This window comes from Arvicanthis niloticus, chromosome 3 (genome assembly GCF_011762505.2).
Source record: "Arvicanthis niloticus isolate mArvNil1 chromosome 3, mArvNil1.pat.X, whole genome shotgun sequence".
Lineage (NCBI taxonomy): Eukaryota > Metazoa > Chordata > Mammalia > Rodentia > Muridae > Arvicanthis > Arvicanthis niloticus.
The window spans coordinates 1,961,956-1,967,955 of record NC_047660.1 but is presented as its reverse complement, the minus strand read 5'-3'; the positions used below and the strand labels follow the sequence as shown (position 1 = coordinate 1,967,955).

General features: G+C 44.3%; 1 pseudogene; it reads right to left on the bottom strand.

Moving 5' to 3' along the window:
• Positions 1–1,308: 1,308 nt before the first annotated feature.
• LOC117705131 (PRELI domain-containing protein 1, mitochondrial pseudogene) lies at positions 1,309–1,924 on the bottom strand (annotated as a pseudogene).
• Positions 1,925–6,000: the final 4,076 nt, after the last annotated feature.

Here is a 6,000-nt window from a genome sequence, read left to right as displayed (position 1 = left end):
TCTAGAATCAGGCTCTCGGGTGCATTTTAGTTACTCTGATATAAGCATCAGGATCTTTGTTTCTAAGTTAACTAGTAGATCTGCTCTTTGCTTAAGATATTCTGTAGAGGCTTTTGAGTCTCCCAGGTAAATATAGCTCAATGATTGTCTTCTTATCTTTACAGATTTGTTCAGGTATCTGTGGACTTCAATTACTGAAACAGCTTAAACTGTATAGGTGAGCACATCTGTAATCCCAATGTTTCTAAGTTGAGATGGGATATGGGGACAAGAGAATGGCCATTTAACCCGGAGTATAATGTTTTCTGTGAAGACACAAACAAGTGGCCATTTACCTGTGATGGGTTTCAACAACAGACTAAAGTGTAAATTCACTAAGTCTAGGTCGGTGAGAGCATTGGATCTGATAGGCTTGCTTATAGAGCAGTCATGAGTTGTCACTTATAGACACATAGATGACAGCTGTATTACTCAGTACAAAGTCCTGCCCCATCATAGATAGTGTAGTAGACTCATATGTTTCCATGTTTAGTCCCCAGTTGTTGAAGAGTATGGGAAGGATTAAGAAGTGTGGTCCTTGTTGGAGGAGGTGTGTCACTAGGTATGGGCTTTGAAGTTTCAAAAGCCCTGCCAGGCCCTCTATCTCTGTCTTTGTTTGTCTCTGAGATTGTCTTTGTATCTGTGTCTCTGTCTCTCAGCCTGCTTCCTACAGATGAGGATATAAAACACTCAGCTGCTACTCCAAGACTGTATCTGTCTCTTCCTTATCATGATGATAACAGACTAAACCTCCTGAACCGATAACCCAGCCCCCAATTAAATGCTTTGTTTGGTAAGAGTTGCTTAGGTCATGGTGTCTCTCCACACTAATAGAACATTAACTAAGACAGATGGTAACCTCATCAAAACTTTTATCAAGGGGTTCCACTTTTAATTACCCTTTCATTTTCCTTTTCATACAATATATTTTCTAAAATTAGGATTGTTTTGGGATGGAGCAATCAAATCATGCATTTATTGAGTGTCTGTTATGTGCTAAACATTGTTCAGAGTACTTGGGACACAGCAGAAAATACAACAAGGAGCCCTGCCCTCATGGAGAGTACAGTCCATCACTTGCACACTGCTGTGACCTTGGGCAAGTCACTGCACCCCTCTGCCCAGTAGACAGAGCTGGGTGTAATGCAAGATGCTGACAAGGACAGGGCCCTGACCCACCATGGCAGACAGCAGAGAGGGCTGCAGGTTGATCTTTAATAATCAAGTACACGGGGAGAAGGGAGAGGAAGTAAGCTATAGAAGCTGCTGCTACTGCTGCTGCTGCTGCTGCGTGGTAGCAGCCTTGTTAGCCTTGGCTTTCTCTGTAGCGGCCTCTTTGGCTGTCTCAACAAGTGTTTTGGAAGGGGCCTCACCTTGTATCTTGGCCAGGATATATTCAAAGCCCTTCATTGTCTTGGTCACACTGCTTTCAAACTGGGCAAGACCAAATTCCTAGACAGCTCTAGAGATGCCAAGTAAGCTAGAGGAGACCCAGGCTTCCTGACAGATTTTGGTCCAGCCTCTATTGTCAGAGTCCACACAGTAAACACACCGTTCCTCCACCACCATCAGCCGGGTGTGGTTGATGTTCCGGGTGAAGGTGGTCATGGTCTGATCCTGTGGGTCCACGATAGAGTCCTCCTGGATGTACACTGAGTGAACAATGTTGGCAGGAAACAGTCGCTTTGCCCAAATGTAGCATCCTGTTGGTCTTGATCAGGAGTCCCTGGGACAGAAGCTTCTAGTCAGGGGTCACCTCCTGGTGCACTATGTCTTCGAGTAAGACATGTTTGCTATAGGGTTTCGGGTACCGTTGCCAGAAGAACGGGAACACTAGGTCCCAGGAACTTTGGAGCATGCTCTGGCCCAGGAAATACTTCACCATCGTCCAGACCTGGGTGAGCTCAGCAATGGTGCAGGGTCAGGGTGAAGGGCCCGGGGGCGAGGTGGGCACTTCGCTAGTGCACGCTCGCCAGGCTCACAGCTCAATCACCGGAGAGCCGAGTCCAGGTCCCTACTGCTGCCATGATGGGGCTATAGGACTCAGGATTTAATTTTTATTTTATGTACATTGGTGTTTTCTCTGCATGTATGTCTGTGTGAGGGTGTTGGATCCCCTGGAACTGGAGCTACAGACGATTGTGAGCTGCTATGTGGGTGTTAGGAATTGAACCCAGGTCCTCTGGAAGTACTCTTTTTAAAATTTATTTATTTATTTATTTATTTATTTATTTATTGTATATGAGTACACTTTAGCTGCCTCCAGATACACCAGAGGAGGGCATCAGATCCCATTACAGATGGTTGTGAGCCACCATGTGGTTGCTGGGAATTGAACTCAGGACCTTTGGAAGAGCAGTCAGTGCTCTTAACCATTGAGCCATCTCTCCAGCCCCTTCACTTCTTATATACTCTAGTGTCTCCCTAGATCACATGCAGCTGGGGCAGGGGAACAATAGCTAGAATCTCAGGTGAGGGTCTCCTGACCTTCCATCCCTCCATCTACTAGGGGATTTTAATAGTTCCATTGTCTGTTCTGAAGATCTGGCTACAACTGTATTGTTCTTCTCTAGTTACATCAGGTTCCAGTGCAAAGTTCAAGATACCGCCATGTTATAGGGGGGGACGGGGAGGAAAGGGGGAAGGGAGGGGAGGGAAGGGGGGAGGGGAAGAGCTGCTGCACTGCACTCCACCCCCTTCCCTTAGCTCTTACATTCTGTCTGCCTACCTGTTTCACAATGTGCCCTGAGCCTTGAAAGAGGTAATGTGTCCACGATCATTATTTGAGCATTGGGCAGTCTTGCTGCCTCAACTGTCATTTGCCTTCAGCCACTTAATCTGTTATGAATGTGTCCATTGACAATGTCATCTGCTGTAACCACTTTTCCCGCAGACAAGGCCAACAATAACACTTCTCTATAGGTGTAAATACAGAAGTGTAGGAGGCACATCACATCCATTCAAGAAAACAACAGCAACTGCATCCCCACTGGGGCCTTTGTCTTGGCTTCAGTACCAGATATGAATCCATCCCCATCCCTATGGAGTGGGCATTAAATCCAATAAAAGAGTTACACCCAAAACAGTTCATACCACTATTGCACTAGCCAGCACATCTTGCCTTGAACTTGTATAGGGTAGCACAAAAGGTCCTACTGAATAGGTCCACAGGGACAATTCTGTCCTGACAGCTTGATTATCCAGCACTTACAGAACCATGGGGGGGGGGGGGGGAAGGGCGGGGAGCTCTTTCAGCTCAGTCATAGCTTTATTTCTTCATGTCCTGCAACCAAAACATTCAGTGTCTTCAGTAGTTGTGTGTGTGTGTGTGCGCGCGTGTGTTGTTGTTGCTGTTGTTTTTTTGAGACAAAGTCTTTCTAAGTAGCCTTGGCCGACTTGGACCTTGCTATGTAGACCAGGCTGGCCTCAAACTCAGAGAGATATATCTACTTCTGTCTCCCCAGTGTTCGGATTATTTAGTTTTTGTGTGTAACCAATAATAGAGTCAATAACCTTTTTTTGGAGGTTGGGGCTCAGGGACCTCCCTGGCCAACAACTCATAGGAAGGTTACCCACTGCTGGGACTAGAAATAACCTTAGGGCTTTCTGGGAGTGCCCCGCCCCAACCTCTCTAGGATATCTTTAAAAAACAAGCAGGCAAACAAAAGAAACTCTTACTGAAATATTTCCTTATCTTTAACTGTTCTCCAAATCTTCCAGGAACATGGGTGGCAAGCATGAAAACACCCATTTAGGAAAACCTTTTTAACAGCTGGTATAGAGGCATTGCTGTCCATTCCAACCAAGTGCCAACTGATCTAAAGTATAAACAATAAAGGGGACACTAAAGAATAGTGTCCGCAAGATCAGATGCAGCCCGAAAAGATTCTAGCCCTTCCTTCTTTCTTCCTTCCTTCTTTCTCCTTCCTCCCTCCTTTTCTTTTTCCTTCCTTCCCTCCCTCCCTCCCCGTTCCTTTCTTCCCTCCTTCCCTCCCTCTTTTTCTTTCTTCCTTCCCTCCTTCCATTCTTTCTTTTTCATTTTTTGGATATTTTTAGGTAGAGTCTTACTGTGTGGCCTTGAGTGGCCTGGTATTGAATATGTAAGCCTGGCCTCAGACTTATAGACGTCTTCCAGCTTTTGCCTCTTGAGTGCTAGGATTAAAGGTATACAATCACCACAACTGTGAATTGTTCCCTTAAAAAAGTGATGTTGGGTACAACTGTCGGGAGGTACTATTTCAGCTAGTGTTCTATAGCCCACAGTCATTTTCCTGCACCCATTCTGTTTCCTTATCCTGTGTTGTTTCCCCAGGGTTGCGAGGCATCTTCCCACCTTTGATGGTTTTAATGGACAGGTCAGGTGTGTACTTGCCATTGAGTTGGGTTCTTGTGCCTGACAGGTTCTAGGCTGGACTGTCATTGCCTCTCTTTTAGCCATAACTTGCCTATGTAAGAATCCTGGTTTGAAAGGCTTAAGTTCAACATGGTGAGACTAATGAGTTTATTGGATGTCCTCACAGAGCATGAGTGACTTTAAAATAGCTACACCCCCGAAAAGTCCCACCTCATCGTGGGAACTGTCATATAGTTTAATTAGCTTTTCAGTTATTTGTTTGTCTGTTTCAGGACAGGGTCTTACCAAGTAGTCCTGGTTTGCCCTGTAATTTGCTATGTAGACCAGGCTGCCTTGTAGCCTAGAGATCCTCCTGCCCCTGGATCCAAATGCTATATAAATTTATATATTTATATATACATACATATATATGTATATATACACACACACACATATATGTGTATGTATAAATGTTATAGAGTAAAGGACAGCTTGAGAAGTTCATTCTCTCCTTCTTTCTACCATGTGGGTTCTGGGAATTGAAGTCAGGTCATAAGGCTTGACAACAAGTGAGGAACCCTCTCATTAGCCTGATTTTTTTTCTTATACTTTTATTTATCGTTATTTTACATGTATAGGTTTTTTTTCCCCTGCATGTATTTGTGTAAACTATGTGTGAGCCTGGTGCCTGTGGAGGCCAGAGATCGTTGAGACCTCTAGAACTGGTGATTGTGAGCCACCTGATGTGAGTACAGAACCGAACTTGGGTGTTTTGCCAGAGAAGTCAGTGCTATTAGCCACTGAGCCAATTCTCCAGCCCCAAGAAACAATCACTATTTTCTACCCATTAGACTGGTAACAATTTTTTCCCTCTTCCCTTCTCCCTCTTGCTCCAGCGCTGCTTGCTCTGGCCCAAAGGTTTTTATTTATTCATTATATGTAAGTACACTGTAGCTGTCTTCAGATACCCCATAAGAGGGCATCAGATCTTATTACAGATGGTTGTGAGCCACCGTGTAGTTGCTGAGATTTGAACTCATGACCTCCAGAAGAGCAGTCAAACACTGCTGGCTGAGCCGTCTCACCAGTCCAACTGGTAAGAATTTGATAGCTCAATTTACTATAAAATGGGGAGAAGGTAGAAGTCTTTAGTGTTGATGGGAATCTATTGACTTAATTGCTTGGAATTTTCAAAGATACATGAAAATATATTAAATGATATCACACACTCACCACTAATTAAATGTCACAGCAGCAGTGTCTATTTTTTTTTCTTAAAATAAAATCCCTAATGTTAAGCTAGCTGTGTGACTATTCAGAATAAAGACTACATTTTCCAGAGCTGCAAGATACTTTAGCCAGTAAAGTGCTTGATATGAAAAAACGAAGTCCTAAATTCAATCCTCATTACTGGTGCAGAAACCTAGTTGGAGTAGCACACATTTTTGTTGTTGTGGTGGTGGTGGTTTGTTTCGTTGTTCAAGACAGGGTTTCTTTATGTTGTCCTGGGGTATCCTGGCACTCATTCTGTAGACCAGTCTGGCCTCAACTCAAATTCAGAGATCTGACTCTGCCTCTGCCTCCCTTTTACTGAGATTAAAGGCATATGCCACCACTCTTGGCAGTGG